At 50.1% G+C, this 17,159-nt stretch overlaps 1 protein-coding gene across 5 annotated transcripts in view; it reads left to right on the top strand.

Annotated features, from left to right (window-relative positions):
- Positions 1 to 4,376: 4,376 nt before the first annotated feature.
- The window catches only part of SULF2 (sulfatase 2), a 108,420-nt gene continuing 95,637 nt past the window's right edge, over positions 4,377 to 17,159 (top strand). For 3 of the 5 annotated variants that reach the window (XR_010726111.1, XM_066235838.1, XM_066235841.1), the window contains exon 1: positions 4,995 to 5,186. The gene's annotated coding sequence lies outside the window, so the exon portion shown is untranslated. Of the gene's footprint in view, positions 4,468 to 4,506; positions 4,671 to 4,994; positions 5,187 to 17,159 lie in introns of those variants that run through there. The other 2 variants (XM_066235840.1, XM_066235839.1) reach the window with 2 other exon arrangements.

Here is a 17,159-nt window from a genome sequence, read left to right on the forward strand (position 1 = left end):
GTCTTTCATTTGTAAGATCTCAGAATAAATATCATGGCTCTTTGAGATCACTCCTAAGCAGCCCCCAGGAGACTGCAATTATACTCATTTATAATTCTCCTACCTCCCAATCTAACCCTTGATTCATGAATGTGCACTTTTTAGGCGTTGGGCGTTAAAATAAATTAGACTCTACAATTACATGTAATTAAGGGGCGGGGGGGTACCATGCTGCAAAGATGAGCCGCCCTGTTTTGCTGAGAAGTAAAGCATGTCAGTGTCAACATGGTGGCTGGGGAGGCAGCATGAAACACAATTAATGTTCTTTTGACTTAATGGGGGTTTATGGTGCTATTTTTCATTATCACAATATCTCTAGAAGTATAAACAGTTTTCCCCTAATGCAATTGCATTTCTACTGGCAAGACAGCTGGGCCTAAGTGAAAACTCAGCAGAATTAATCGCAAATGTATAATGTTATAGATGATTCTGGGATTTGTATTTTAAAACCCGTGCAAAACTGTCCCCACTCAGGAATGGAGAAGTTTGATCCCAAACCCCTGGGGCTGACTCGGCAGCCTCTTCTGCATTTATAGAAAGAAGAAAGTTACAGCCAAGCTCGTGCGGGTTATTAAAGCCACCTGTGCCCCAGTTCTGGGGATCACATTCCCAAGCCTCCTGTCTGCAGCCATGATTCCACTATAATGTTTCTCCTTCGCACGCCAATTTGTTTGAGCCATGTTAAAAAACTTGCCTCTTACAACCCTCATTAAATCCCACCTTCTCCCATTTAAATGTAGCCAGAAGTGCCAGGACAGTCAGGCTGAGTTTCAGCCTCTTGGTAGAGAGAAAGAAACACGGAACAAAAATGATTTCTTGCTTATTTGTTTGTTTAATGGTTGCATAGGAGTTCAGGAACTAGAACAGCATCTGGCTTTGCAAGGCAGACAGGACCAGACGGGCATTCTGCACAGAGGGCCGCCAAGAAACTTGCAGAAGGAGAAAACAAGGCGCACAGGTGTCAATGGGAAAGGTCACCTCAAGGTTAAACCAACAAGGGGGTGAGGATTTGGGAATGGTGTGAGGAGCCTAAAAGACCTGGTTACCCAGGCAGGATGATCCCAGTGAGAGATGCTGTCAGGGTGACACGAGAGGAGAAAGGCTGTCCCAGACGGTGTGGTTGGAGATGGACAGGGGCTGGAGAAATGGGAGGCCAGGAGGTTCCTGGCAATGCTGCTGGAGCCCCACCCAGGCCCAGCTCAGGCGTGGTTCAGACTTTTCAGGCTGGGGGACATCTGAGCCCCTGAGGCCCACTCATCTCCCAGGCCCCTGGTCAGCAAACTGTGGCTCGCGAGCCACATGCGGCTCTTTGGCCCCTTGAGTGTGGCTCTTCCACAAAATGCCATGTGTGGGCGCTACCTCAATATGGAATGTACCACCTACCTATATAGTTTAAGTTTTAAAAATTTGGCTTTCAAAAGAAATGTCAATTGTTGTACTGTTGATATTTGGATTTGGCTCTGTTGACTAATGAGTTTGCTGACCACTGTCCCAGGCAGTCACTGAGCTCCCGAATGGGGTCAAACGTTCCCACCTGCCTGGAAGGAACCTGGGAAACTTAGGCCGAGACTCAGACCCAGAGGACCATAGAGTTGGCTGTGAATTATGAGAAACAGACAGTGCTTTGCAGACCCTCCAACTCAATGAGTATCTGAGCTGGTGAATTGAATCCTAACCCAAAACCCGATTCATTGCCCCTGTCCACAGTGAGCACACACATGTGCTTAAACACTCATACAGGTATATACACACAAAGAAACACACCAAGATCTGTCACCTCCCCACTAACAAAGGGTCAGGGGCAGAACATAGACATCACCATGTTTGGTCTTTGAACAGCAACAGTGGGAAGAATAAATATCCAAAGAGATAATCAGATGACATCATCTCAGCCCTGTCTACAGCCCCAAGTAGGGGATTGTGAGAAGCTCCTCTGTGACTGGGGTTCCCTGATGAGAAGGATGGACAAGGAAACTGTGAGCAGGGCCCTTTTTTTTTTTCAGAGGCAGAGAAAGAGAGAGTCAGAGAGAGGGATAGACAAGGACAGACAGACAGGAACGAAGAGATGAGAAGCATCAATCATTAGTTTTTCGTTGTGCGTTGTGACACCTTAGTTGTTCATTGATTGCTTTCTCATATGTGCCTTGACTGTGGGCCTTCAGCAGACCAAGTAACCCCTTGCTCAAGCCAGTAACCTTGGGTCCAAGTTGGTGAGCTTTGCTCAAATCAGATGAGCCTGCGCTCAAGCTGGCGACCTCGGGGTCTTGAACCTGGGTCCTCCGCATCCCAGTCCGACACTCTATCCACTGCAACACTGCCTGGTCAGGCAAGCAGGGCCCACTTAGAGTAGAGAGAACCATATTCATGTACTTGAATCCTGAAAGAAGGCAGTGTGTTTTTAAACACATTTTGTGGTGGAAATTCTCCCTCTTCTGAAATATGCTCCAGAATCCAACATAAAAAACAAGCAAAAGGCAGATCTCACCTCCCTCCTGTACCCCAGACCCTGAGGCACCCATATGGGGCTCTGAGGCCCCCCTGCTGAAAAACTGTGACCACAGGGGATACAAGTCCCAAGGTCAAGCACAGTCTCACAGGGGTTCAAATCCCACTTGCCAACTTTGTGACCTTGACCAATCCCTTTACTTTCTCAGTTTTCTTAATAGGATTCCCTGAGAAATCCTGGGGAGACACTCAGTAGTGGGCCACAGAACCTGGGAGAGCTGCCCTGATGGGAACCCCTGGCACTGTGCAGCTGGCTCAAACTGAGAGGTGTTCTAAGTATAAAATACATACCAGATTCCAAAGACTTAGAAAGAAGACTGTCTCATTTATCATTTTTATATTGATTACATGTTGACATGATATTTTAGATAAACTAGGTTAAATGGACAATATTAATTTCACCTGCTTTTTACCTTTGCCTACAGCTACTAGATAATTTTACATTACCTACATGGCCTATCTTATACATCTAGCAAACAGCTCTGTACTAGAAGCTTTGCCACAAATGTGTCCTTCCTTCTACAGAGATGAGGCAAAGAAAGGGAAGGGACCCCCATTATTTTTTAGTGGGTGGTGGTATACATAGAAGTAAGCCTGACATTTTGTTCCAAGGCTAAAGGTAAATCAGAAACCTCCATGGTGCCAAACGTGAGCGCCAGAATCTCATTTGGAAAAGCAAGTTCCAGGTTTTTCTGATTTATTTAGACTGTAAATTGATCCCGGGTGGTGAAGGGAGATTATGGCTGGGGGAATGTGGAGGCCCTCACCAGGTCGGGACAGCCAGTTTGAATTCCAGATAAAGAACAAAGTACGTTTGAGGTAAAGTATATCCTCCATTTGTATTTACTAAACATGACAACCCTAACTAGCATGAAGAAAAGCCTACACCAGAGAGAGAAAGGAGATACTGGACTGAAAAAGTAGCAGGGGCCTGGGATTTAAGAATCTAACTCTGGAGCCAAGTTTCGTAGGTTCAAATCCTAGGTCTGCCATTTACAACTGTATGACTTTGAGTCAGTTACTTAACCTGTCTGTGCCTTGGTCTCCATATCTCAACATGGGTATAAGTCCTACAATTTACCTGTAGAATTAGCATTAGGTTTAAATAAGTTACTGCTGCTTACCAGTATACTTAGCTACCACAAGGTCTGTTTCCCCTTAGCTCCTCAGCTGTGGTCTCACAGCTGCTCACTGGTTCTCTGCCCACCCGTCAGCCTCGCCCCTCTCGGGCCTCTTCTGTGTGCTGGGTACACTGGAAACCGCGGTAGACAGCACCACCTTGAGTCGGAATTCCTCCCTTTCGAAGGAAGACCGTTTCTCCATTCTTTCCTATTCCCGGACCATTTCTGGGCAACGCAAGCTATTTTCACTTGAGCTCAAGTTAATGTCTCAGGGAGCTTCCCGGGCACGTGGGGAGGTCCCTGGCGCGTGGGCAATTCACTCTGCAATCTAGCTACGGGCCCGGCTCGAGCCCGCGTCTCCAAAAGCAAAAGTGTGTAGTTAGAGGCGAGCGCGGGGCTTTCAGCAGACGGTCGGTGTTTTCAGACCCAGGCAAGCCCTTGTGAAAACAGATAAAAGAAAACATTTATTAACGTGTCACTACGAGGGGAACCCCCGGCGGGGCTGTTTCACGCCCCGCGGAACAACTTGGCTCCCTCCAGTTCAGAGGGAAAAGAAAAAGCGAAAAGAGGCAAAGATTCTCTTCGTTTGCAGCCAAGTGGACCTGATCGATGGGCCTCTTGACTTTATTGCGATAATTGATTTATTAGCGATGCCCTCCACCCCCCACTCGTTTGTGTGTTGCATACACACACACTCGCACGCACGGCTCTGGCTCGCGTCCCTCCCTCATCTCCAGCTCCTGGGCGAAGCTCACAGCTGTTTCAACTCTCCGCCGAAGGCAAGCGGGAGCGAGTGTGTCGGGTGAGTGTGCGTCTGTGTCCCGGCGAGGGTGCGCGCTCGGCGCCGGGAGCGCGGCCAGCCGGGTCCCGCGGCTTCGGGAGGCCGAGAGCTGCCCGGACCTCAGCTCTCCGTCGCTGCCCCGTCCGGGGCCAGACTTCGGGGACAGGGCCGGCGCGGGGCCAGCTGGGCCGGACCAGCCGGGTCGCGCGTCCCACCTGCCGGAGGTAAAGGGCTCGCGCTCAGGGGACGCGGGAAGGGCGCCGCGGCGGGGTCCCAGGTCGCCGGCTCCCGCCGCCAGCGGCTCCCAGTCTGGCACTCCCCGCCCCGGCGCGCGCTCGCCTACCCCCGCGCGGGAGCAGGCAGGCAGGGGGCCGGGCCGCGCGGTGCCAAGGGGTTGGATCGGGCAGCGCGGCCGGCCGGCTGGGGCGATTTAAGACTGGCTCGGGCGGGGCGCGGACCCGGACTTTGGCGAGGACGGCGCGCCGGGGCGGGGGCCGGGGGCGGTGGCGGCGGCAGAGCCGCGGGGCGGAGGGACTAGAGAAGGCGGAGGGAGGGGAGGAGGAGCAGCAGCCGCACTCGCTGAGGATGCAGCAGCTGCAGCAACAGCAGCGGCGGCAGCGGCAGCAGCAGCACCACCACCACCAGCGGTGCGGAGTCCCCTGCTCCCCGCGGCCCGGCCGGGCTGCGGCAGAGGCGGCGGCGCCCCACACGGGGTGAGGCCACCAAGGCGGCGCGCGCTGGTGAGTGGGGTGCCGGGGCCAGGTGGGCGGGGCGGGGGCTCCCGCGGCCGGAGCCTGCCCCGGGATGAGCGCGGCCGCGAGCGCCGCCCAGGTGAGCTAGGGCCGGTCCCGACCGCCGGGCTCCGGCCCCAGAGCAGCGCGCGGAGGTGGGACCCAGCGGGCGGGAGGGAGGCTCCGGCGCCAGCGGGCCTCAGGAGGATGACCCGTTTGACCCCGCTGGCGGGCTGGGCACTTCCCACCGCGCCCCCGACCTGCGGAACGCGGCCCGCAGAGCCCTCGAGGCCCCGGGCGAAGTGCGATTGAGCCCTCCGGCCGCAGGGGGATGGCCTCCTTGACCCCTTTGAGTTTAGACCCGACAGACCGGCTAGAAGCCAGACCACGTGGGGCTTGTCCAGGCAGGACACGGGAAAGCGGTGGACCGGAGCTTTGGAGTGACTGGGAACACGCAGATACTGAAAGGGCAACTAAGATTGAGAAGGCAAACTTCCTCCCAGGCTGGGTCAAACCAATTCTTAAAGCCTCATAGAGGGATGCTCCCTTCCTGCGGGTTTCAGAAGTTTGGCTGCGATTTCTAGGAGTGCATTTTAATAACCAAACATTCTTTGTAGTAAGTAGTTTATTCATTCATTCTGTAAGCATTAATGGAGCACCTCCTGGTGCCAGGCACGGAGGGAAACGCAAAGAACAATACCTAGTTCCTGAGCACCAGAAGCTCTGGGTCCACTCTGAGGGCACCCTGGAAAAAACGATGCAGTCTTAGGTGGAAAATAGTATGGAGACACCTACAAATCTCAGTTTGGCACAGTGACATGTCGGAAATTTCCCACCTGCCTGGAGACTGAAGGCCACTCCCCCCCTTGCACACAGTAGGGGTTTGCACACAGTGGGACAGTGCAGACCTTCATTTTAACAATCTTCCTCCTCTTTGTCCCCCTTTGTGAAAGTTCTGACTCATTCCCTGCCCCCTCTCCTCTCTGGCCAGTCTTTTCTGCAGCTTGTTTTAATCACTTTTTGAGTTAAAAGTCAATATTTAATTAACCAAGTAATTACATTCAGCTTACGTTCGAATCTGGGTATTTGCACAACTGTGCATGTCAGGACACCCGCTCTCCTGCCCCTCCATCTGTCCCCTGCCTCTGTCCCACAGTGTGGGCCCCCTCCTTTGGGGCAGAGCAGGAGGCTGCTCTTGAACATATTCTGGGGGGGGGGGGGGGCGACGACAGAAAAGCAGGTAGGATGGGCTTTCCTTGGAGGACTCCCAGCATCTCTCCCTGGAGCAGGAACTTACTTTCATCTTGTAGTTAATAGTGAAGAGATTTCTTACTGCATCTCCGCTCCCCATTACAGAGCCACTGGAGGGTTTTAATTAAATCAAAGCCATTCATTACATTTAGAAAGGGGGTGGGGCGGGCAGGCTGCAGACCACTCACCTTGTTAGAGAAGTTCTCCAGCTTGGCTTGTCCCACTTCATGGAGAAGATAAAACTCATCAGAAAAGCCTGTCCAGGTGTGTAATTTAGTGTCTAGTGAGCAGCTCGAGGGGCGATAGTGGCGAGCTTGGCTCATGGCATGTTGGACACTGCACATAAAGGATCTTTCTTGGACCAAGTTTATCAACATAAATGCACGACGTTGATCTAAGTGCAGGGCTGAGGGGCATTGTGGGTTTCGGCTTTGGGCTTGGTTTATATTTATTGGAGTTTTTTTATTTGAATTAGGTTAGGTTTTCAAACTTAAGGATTGAACGATGAGTTGATTATAAAAACAATCTGGGCTGGAAGGAAGACGGTGGCTGTGCATATGAAACTGTGCATGCGTGTGCAGGCAGGCACATGCATGTGTGTCCCCCACCCAACAGTCCCATTCAGCTGCCATCCTGAGGACCCAGCTGATTGCACACCCTGTGGTTGCACACCCTGATGCTTGAAGTGCACCTTTTGATTTGGGGATAACATTTTCCTTTCCTTTCCCTGGATGTGCTCAGTTTATCTATTTGGATCTGCCTCAAGGGGGCAGCTTCTGGTCTGAGTTAGCCAGATTGGGAATATCACCCAACTCTTGTCAACTCTGTCCTTAGAGTTGGCCCCGTTAGAAAGAGCCCAAAAGCCTTGTCCTGCAGAAGAACAGCAGCCTGTAGTTAAAGGAAAGGGCTTAGTCTAGACTTACGGTGGTAGATAACACAGACGCAGTGTGTTGTGATGTAGTGTATTCTAAACCCTTGTGCATAATAACTCATTTAATCCTTAAGTCAAAACCCTGAGAGGTAGGTCCTTTGTTGTCAAAAATTAGGAAACTGAGGCACAGACAGCTGCTCAGTGGTAGAATCAGAATTCAAGAGGCTCTGGGGCTCCCGAGTTCACTCTGACCCGCCGCATTCTCCTCCCTCTGAGACCTTGGCTTTTTTCCCACATGTGGAAGAAACATATGAGCAGCAGAAGAAAACACATTTAGACAAAACTTTGGAAGGCTGAGGCCCTTCAGGAATCCCACTTCTCTCCCAAACCTCCACTGTTTGGGAGCATCACAGGTTTGTATTTTGTTGTGGGGAAGGTGCCCTGAAGAAAATATGCGATTGTCTGATGAGTACACACACACAGCCCCCCAATCAAGATGCAAAGGGAAATAGCAAATGTGGCTGCCAGGAAAAAGCTGAGGTCTGAGATCAAGGTTGGTGCCCCCTGAAATCACAATGGCAAGAGGCTTAAAATTCTCCTAGAGGTGCAGCCCTCTTGTGGTGGGTGGTGGAGTTGCATTGTCCTGTCCCTGGACGGTGGGGTAGGGCTGTCTAGGGCGCTTTGTGTCAGGCCTGGGCTGGTGTGCCTAGTAGATGTGGAAGGTGGAGCCTCTCTCCATGCTGACCTGCAGGCAAGAAAGGCCTCACCCTTGTGATGAGACCTGGTAGGAAATCTGCCACGCCCCTGATCGGAATTCAAGGCGCTGTCTAATTGGAAGATCATTAAGATCATTATAATTAATTGGCATCCTGATAAATGGCATGATGGCCTAATTGGGGTGGTTGCTAGGGAACTAGACCTGACTTGGAACCAGAAACGGAAGAGGCATTGGGCTGGTCGCATTTGGGCAGTAGGGTTCAGATCCATTCATGGGAAGGGAGACAGCTCTCACCCATGTCTGCTGGTGTTTACTGAGCAGCTGCTGTATGCAAGCTGCAAATGGACTATCAGGGGCATTTTCCTCGGAGGACTGTAAAGTAATCCTTTCTCCTGAAGCGACAGAAAGAAGGCGACTGAACGAGCTTAAGGAGTAAAGAAGGGGGACTTGTCGGCTTTCATAACTAAAAAATGCTGAGGGACAGCTTCAGGCTCAGCTGGAATCAGGGCTCAGAGAACCTGCCCCCTCTCCATCTCTGCTCTTTCTTCCACGGGGCTGGCTTCTCTCTCCAGCTCCAACAGGTGGCCAGGCTCCGGCACTGTGGTTAGGAGAACCAGACTACCTGGCTCCCTGCCCAGCAGTGTGATCTGGAGAGTGTTACTTAACCTTTCTGTGCCCCAGTGTTCTCATCAGCAAATGATGATGATCGTAGCACCTGTCTCCTGGTTTGTGGTAAGGGATGAAATGAGCTCATCAGTGTCAAGTGCTTAGCACTGCATCTGACACAGGCAAGCCCTCGGTAAACGTTGTTGTTATAATTGAGGTGTCGAGCTGACTGTTGAAGCACTGAACTCCCCAGTTTAAGCCAAAGAAGAAAGAACTGGCCTCTTTTTCGGTACTGCGCACCCAAGCCCTGGGCATCTCTCTGATTGGACTGTCTCATGTCATGTGTTCGCTCCAAACCAATCAGTGAGCAAGAACATGCCTAACAATGGGCCTCAGCCAGGCTCCCAAAGCTGCTCTCTGGATCTGGGAGCAGACCACCTGGACCCTAGTGCCCTGGAGAACACATGTGGGGGGTCCCAGTGAAAGGGAGCCCGGTTGCTAGAAGGCAGCCAATGCCTGTGCCTACAATGAAAGGGGGGACACTAATGTGACAGATGATGCTTAGATGGTCCTGTCTCCGTTTTGGTCCACGTGGGGATCATGGAAACAGCTGTGAGGTGGGCAGCTTCCCCTCCCTCTCCACTGCGGTCAACAGGCAGGGGATGCCTGACTTTTCCGCCTTAGTGTCTGAAATATGCAGCCTGGCCTTGATTCTGTGCTTTCTGGTAGCCAGGGACAGTGTTTGCCCAACCTTCCTCTGTGAGAATCATCTGGAGGTATTTGTCTAAAAACTGCAAAGTCCTGACCCTGCTGAGTCAAACTCCCAGGGAGGGCCCTGGACACTGGGGAGCGAGCCATAGTGCCGTGGTGCGTTCCACACCAGCACGGAGGTCTGGGAAGGGGGCCCGGAGAGTGCAGAGTTTGTCTTCCTGTGTCTGATGCCGGGGCTAGCACAAGGCAGAGGAAAGGCTCCCAATGAGGTCAGAGATAGAAAAGTGTTGGAGAAACTGTGGTAGGGAATAAGACGGCATTTCTCTTGTCAGTGAGCACATGTTTATTGAGCATCTACAGTGTGCTAGGTCCTGTGTTAGGTACTGGATTGAACAGAAGGGGACCCTGCTTTTATGGAACTGACATTCTAAAGTGAAGAAGCAGTTAATACACAAGCAAACAAGGCCACAGAGGAGGCTGTTTTGAAAAGTGACAAGCTCTTTGGTGGAAACAAAATATGATGGGAAATGATGGTGTGGCAGTGGGGGCAAAATTTAGCAGGTGGTCAGGGAGGTCTTTCTGAGGAGGTGAGCTTGGACTATGACCTAAATTTCAAGAATGGGCTGGCCTTGGGAAGATCTGGGGGAAGAGCATTCCAGGTAGAGGGAACAGCCAGTGCAAAGGGCTGGAGATGGAGAGGAGTGACTGTCCTGTTCCGAACACAGATAGAAGGCCAGTGAGGGTAGTGAATTAATGGGAAGGAGAGGAGATGAGAGGTCTGTGATGAGAAATATCGGCCATGCTGAGAAACTTAGATTTTATTGGAAGTGGAACGGAAAACCATTGGAGAGTTTTAAGTCCAGGATGACATGCTGTGCGTTGTAAAAAGATCCGTGCCTACCCTGAGCGGTGTGCTCTGCGAGTGGAAGCTGCAACCTGAGGGTGGGGGAGCTGGTATCGGCCCGGATGATGGTGGTGGTATCAGAGGAGATTGAAGTGAAATGGGTGGATTGAAGGCAGAGCCGGGGGAACTTTCTGGTGGGTTGAATGCTCAGAATGAGAGAAGAGCTGTGGTTCTCAGCCAAGGTGACTTTGTCCCCCAGGGGATATTTGGCAATGTCTGGAGGTGTTTTGGGTTGTCACATTGGGGAAGAAGGTGCTACTGGCATCTAGTGAGTAGAAGCCATGAACACCGCTAAGCATCCTAACAGTATGGGACAGCCAGCCCCCTGCCTCCAGTAAATATTCTCAGTCCCAAGGAATAAAAAATGTCTGGGCAGCCTGGTGTGTGGTGATTCCTAAATAGGGAAGATGGGAAGAAAGGTTTGGGGAAGGGGGATCCAGAACTTAGTCGTGGAAATGTTGGGTCTGAGATGACACTCGATCTGGGTGTCCGATAGCTCAGTGGGTGCTGAATACACAAGTCTGGAGCTGGTTGGGATGACTTTGGGAGTCATCAGTGCAGCCATGTTATTTTAAGCTACGGGACTGGACACTCATCCAGGGAGAATATATTTTGTTCTCTGGTGTGGTTTTTCTCCCCACACCCCACACTCACACCCCAGGCCTGTCATACATCTATTTGATGAATATTTTTAGCACATCCCACATGCTCACCTCTTTATGACGCTCCTGAGAAATTCCCAAAGGCTCAGGCTAAGCCTCCCCTTGTCTGTCGCCTCATTGCTTAGTGATTAGCAGACACGACTAAATGGGCACAACTCTGAGCAGATGCCCTTGGGAAATTGCCTGAGGTCATGCAGCGTCTTGGGCCTCGCAGGCCCAAGGTACCTTTTGTTGGCAAAGTCTTCAGAGCTTCTCCTCCGGCCCAAATCCAGGCTTTGTGGAGTTCTTTCTTTTTTTTTTTTTTAATTAAATTTAAATTAATGAGGTGACATTGATCAATAAGAGTACATACATAGGTTGCAGGTGAACATCTCTATAGCATTTGAACTGTTGATTTTGTGTTGTGTGCCCATCACCCAAAGTCAAATCATTTTCTGTCACCATATATTTGTCCCTTTTTATTCCCTCGCCCCCACACCCTTCCACCTGGTAACCACTTCACTTTTATCTATGTCTGTGAATCTCATTTTTATAGCTCTCCTATGTGTGAAATCCTATAGTTTTTAGCTTTTTTTATTTCCTTATTTCACTTAGTATAATGTTCTCCAGGGTCCATCCATGTTGTCGGAAATGGCAATGTGTCATCATTTCTTTTCTTTCCTTTTCTTTTTTTAATTTTTTTTCTTTTTACAGAGACACAGAGAGAGTCAGAGAGAGGGATAGATAGGGACAGACAGACAGAAATGGAGAGAGATGAGAAGCATCAATCACCAGTTTTTCGTTGTGACACCTTAGTTGTTCACTGATTGCTTTCTCATATGTGCCTTGACCGTGGGCCTTCAGCAGACCGAGTAACCCCTTGCTCGAGCCAGCAACCTTGGGTCCAAGCTGGTGAGCTTTGCTCAAACCAGATGAAGCCGCACTTAAGCTGGCAACCTCAGGGTCTCGAACCTAGGTCCTCCGCATCCCAGTCCTACGCTCTATCCACTGCTCCACCACCTGGTCAGGCGTGTCATCATTTCTTATGGCTAAGTAGTATTCCATTATATTTATGTACCACATCTTCTTTATCCAGTCCTCTGTCAAGGGACACATTGGTTGTTTCGATGTCTTGGCTATTGTGAATGATGCTGCGATGAACACGGGGGGGGGGGGGGGGGGATGCTTGTGTCTTTTACCAGTGATTTTGGGGTTTTTTGAGTAGATAGATACCCAGTAGAGAGATTGTTAAGTCATATGGTAGCTCTATTAAATTTTTTTGAGGAACCACCATACGTTCTTCCATAGTGACTGTACCAGTTTACAGGGGAATTCTTTGTAACCAGAGACCACTGCTGTTCCCAATTCTCCGTGATCTCTTAATATGATTGCAAAGCACACATTGCCCAGTGGCCCTACCCTCTGACATGTAGTTTCATCTTATGAAAAGTCTGGCCCACTGCTTTGCACACTTGGGCCCTGCTTAACACTTACATTAATTCTCTCCCAAACTCAGAGTCATTGTGAGCAAATTCTGTGTATGTGTGAGTTGATGGGCAGGGCCATCCCTGGAGACCATGATGTATGTGACCCAAGATGTATGTGACCAGGTGGTCTCCAGATGTGTTAGGGGAAGAATGTTGCCGGCAGCGTTTCTCACTGGCTCCCCATGAGTGGGTGATTTGACCCATCTCAGTGGCCAGAAAAGGAGAACTTTTTGAAAAGAGATTAAAAGACTATTAGTCCACAGAAGTTCAGGAGATGTACGCGCTCTGATGAAAATCAGATCATCTGAAACTGCTTCTGGCCTGCTCTGGAGACAGCCACTCTCCACAGACTTCTGAATGCAGGCCACTTGTCTGGACATTCTAGAGAACAAGGAAAGCCAACTAGTCTTCTTAGCACCTTAGAGTTCTGATCATTTGACCCAAAATGAATTATTCACTGCAAGTTAGAATTCCTGGCTGAGAGTGGCTTATGTGGTAGAAACATTTAATTCTTCCGTAACAAGAGTCCAAAGCAGGAAAGTCCAGGGGCGGGCTTGTCAGTACAATAATGTCATCAGTGACCCAGGATCTTCCTATCCTTAGTTCCTCTGTCCTCAGCATGCCTTTGGCCTTGTTGCTTCATGCTCTCAAAATGGCTGCTGCAGCTCCAGACATCACCTTTCATACAAAGTAGGAATAAAGAGCAGGATTCCCTGCTGTCTCTCTTTTTAATCAGAGAGCAAAATCCTTCAAGGAGCAGTCCCCACCCCCCAGCAGACTTTGCCTTATACCTCATTGACCCAGCGTTGGTTTATGTAGTTAATTCCATACCAAACACAAAGGGAAATGGGCTTTGCATATTTGACTTAGGTCAGTGGTTCCCCAAATTAGCAGGTTAGACACCCTTTTCTTATAGCCAATGTTTTTGCCAGGTCTACCTGTAATAAATTAATAGATAATATAACTGATCTACACATTTTTTTTAAATCAGTAAAATACCCTGATTGTAATTTAAAGGAAAACTAAAAAGAAAGTCATTTATAATTAAACATATATATTGCAGTATATAAGTGCTTAGGAACAACCACATTAGAAGACATAATGAAGCAGTCAGATGCTCCCATTAGTGCAGAATCACATAAATCTATTGCTCCGCATGCAGTGGGATGTGGGTGTGTGGTTTGGGCTGTTCAAATACCACAAGTGGTATGACCACCAACAATGTGATTTTCCAAAATAGTGAGCAATTTACCAAAATTTCCAAAAGCTTCTTTGACTTGAGTGCTAGAAATGGCATTCTTTACCATGTGGAGATATTAGATAATTGCAAATTATCCAATATTCCTGCACCCCCATTAGATGCCAGCAGCATCCCTCGGTCATTGTGACAACCAAAAACTCCTCCCAGATTCCTAGGAACACCCCTTTGAAGGAGTGATGACACCCTCTGGGAACCACGGGCTTAGACTAAAACTGGTTTGTTGCCAGAGCAGGGGAAGGACCACCTCCTGAACAAATTGGGGTCCTGTCTGTCAACCAAGGAATGACGGTCAGATGGGCCACCCACAGTCTCTCCTCAGAGTTGTCCCCAAGCTCCTCTTTCTGCTCATCACCTTCCTCATTGACATGATCTTAAAATGTCCTGGTCCAGCCAGTGAAACCAACCCACGTGGCTAGCATGAGCCCACCTTTGCAACAAATGGGGTTATGGGTTCCTGGGTTGATCTAGGTATCAGCAGATTCCATCCAGAAAGGAGGTGAGTATAGAAGACTGGACAGAGGAGACATCTGAGAACCAGAGTGCCATAATGGTTAAGAGCTTAGGCTCTAGAACCATACTTCCTGGTTCAAATCCCAGCCTGGCCGCTTAGTAGCTGGGTAAAGCTGGGCAAGTCACTTAACCTCTCTGAGCCTCAGCTCCATCTTCTGCCTAGATGGAAGCTGCTGATACCTACATCACCCCAGGAACCCATAACCCATTTGCTGCGACGAGCTACACCATGTCCCACTCCTCACCCTTCCCCACCACCTCTTAGGCCTCGGTGAGGCCAGCTCCAGAAAAGAGCACACCTCGGGCTGACCGACAGGTGAGGAGCCCAAGGTGAGGGTGAGGTGAGTCGCCATGTGCACAGGGAAGTGCCTGTGAACAGAACAGAGGTTCCTCACAATCTCCAGGGGAACTCTGGAAAACCCGAGTCCTGGGCCTCACCAGACCCATTAAATTGGCCACCCGGGGCGGGGGCCAGGGGCCGGGGCATCAGGGTATTTTCTAGCTCCCAAGTGATTCCAGTGTGCACGGAAGTTGGGGACTACTGAAGCAGGGGAGAGGTGCGTGCTGGCTGTGGTGCCTGCTGCCGGGCATTTCTGCAAAGTCCCATAAGGGCTCCTAGGTGGTGGCAGCGCCTTGAATAAATGCCACGCCTCCAGGGGCCCATTGCATCCGTACATATTAAAGCCCAGCTGTATGCTGTCTCACCCTGTACCACCTGGTCTCTGCCTCTGTCTCTGTCTCAACATTCCTCTAAGCTTATCGCACCCCTTCACACTGGCCTCCTCGCTCCCATTGGCTACATCAAAGCTTGTTCCTACCTCAGGGCCTTTGCACTTGCTGTTCCCCCTGCCTGGGCTGCTCTTCCTTCATAGTGTCGTAAGCCTGGCTCCTTCTGGCCCTTCAGGTCTCATCAGGTCTCAGCTCAAAAGTCACATCCTTAGAATGCCTGGAATGACACCTGTTTTATGTTTATAGCACTTATCACCCTCTGGAATAATCTCAATTTACTCATTTGTCCTTTGTCTTCTTTCACTAAAAGGTAAGCCCCGTGGCTGCAGGGACCTATCTGCCTCATTCATCTCTGTATCCCAGCACCTAGAACAAGGCCTGGCACTCTGAATGCTCAGGAAGTATTTTTCAAATGAAGGAATCAAAGAAGGAGGCTTGGAGATTACTGGTGGATCTGAATCTAGTATTCGGGGATCCTTGCTCAAAGGTGACCACTCGAGACAAAGGAGTCAAACCTGTTTGTCATTCCTAGGAAGTAAAGGTGGAAATGGAGACTCACTCACCAGTCCCTGTGCCCTCAAGGCACCCAGCCCAGTGCCAAGCTGGGTTTTGTGTTCACACCAGCCCCTTCAGGCCACAGCAGGAATACTATGCCCTGCGGAGTGCTGGCAGACACTCCAGTTCTGACCAGTCTCGGGCGGCTTGGGATGGAGAGTTAATCTGTGAGATCAGTGTAGTGACATGGTGACATTCTAATGAGGGCTCTTGGGGCAAAGATTTCTGCGTAGCCCTCAGAAAGGCAGCTGTCACAGTGCAGAAGACCGCTTCTCTCCTCCCTCTCCCTGACCCGCACTCCTAACACTCACCATTACTGAGCACCTTCTGCACGCCGGGCAGTGTTTTGAGTGCCGGCACAGGGAGCACGTAGTGACTTTCAGTGGTGCAGTGTGTCTCGGACCGTCCAAGCTGCTGTAACAGAATACCAGGCACTGGGTGGTGTTCTTACAAACAACAGAAGCTGATTTCTCAGACTTCTGGAGGCTGGTAAGTCCAAGATGAAGGTGACAGCAGATTCAGTGTCTGGCTAGAGACTGCTTCCTGGTTCATAGATGCCACCTTCTTGCTAGATGTGTCCTCCCACAGCAGAGGGGTGAGCGAGCTCTCTGGAGTCTCTGTTATAAAGGGCATTGTTGGGCAGATAAAATATATTACGCTCACTTTGTTAAAGATGGCGCTGCCCACATGGAAGCCGGTCACCCAGGTGATAATATTAGTTGCCCTTCTTGCTTGGGATGGGCATGATTATATTAATGTGTGTTGGGGGAGGGCTTTCACGCCAAAAGGTTTTAAAAGGAGAGATCACATTGTCCTGGGGAAAGAGGGATTACTTTCTAGGAGGAGAGCAAAGTAAGGCCACATGGAGGAGAGAAGCAGCAGCCAAGATGGCGTAGTGTTGAAGGAGAAGCCAGTTTGTGCAGAGAGAAGGAGATGAGGAACAGAGGTGAATAAGGCTGGTGAACTAGAAACCTTTGATTCTAGGAAACTCGGATAAGTCAGTGGCTTTGGGAGCCCTGAATGGAAAGGGAAGTGTTTTCCCACTGTGTGTATTTCTTGCCCGCCAGGTGCAAGCTAGGATAAAGATGATGGCCCACCAGTTCTTGGCTCCATTGTTTCATTACCGTCTGTCCGAATCAAGTGTGAACCTGCACAGGTCAGGTGGTTGTGTTGGTGGCCGTGGTTACTGACCATACAGGCACCAATCCACTCATGAGGGCTCTGCCCACATGGCCTAATCACCTCCCACGCATGCCTCCAACACTTTGTTCACACCAAACAGCTATGCTTCTAGGGACAATGCATTGCAACTGTTCTTATAATAGTAATAGAGTCTAATGTCATTGACTTTATTGTTGCCAAGCATTTAGTTTAATCATCACAGGACCTCTTTTAAGCCAGGCCTATTATTTTCATAGTTACGGAAACTGAGGCACAGTGTGTAATGGTGCTGCTAGAACAGGAGCTCCTTAAGCTTGTTCAGCACTGTCCCATCAGTGCTGGACTTGGGAGTGATTGGAACCAGTGACTGAATGAATGAATGAATGAATGAATGATGTGCCCTTCTAAGTGTTCCTCTGGTTAAAGCCATCAGCCCCAGTCCACCGGAAATGTCAACTCATCATCACAGGTCATTGGTGACATTCCAGCTGGAGGAATCGGCTCTTGTCAGTGTTTTCCGGGGTTCTTTGGTTGTGTTTCTGCTGTGTAACAGAGCACCCCCAACTCCTGGTTTAAA

Source organism: Saccopteryx bilineata, chromosome 6 (genome assembly GCF_036850765.1).
Source record: "Saccopteryx bilineata isolate mSacBil1 chromosome 6, mSacBil1_pri_phased_curated, whole genome shotgun sequence".
Taxonomy (NCBI): domain Eukaryota; kingdom Metazoa; phylum Chordata; class Mammalia; order Chiroptera; family Emballonuridae; genus Saccopteryx; species Saccopteryx bilineata.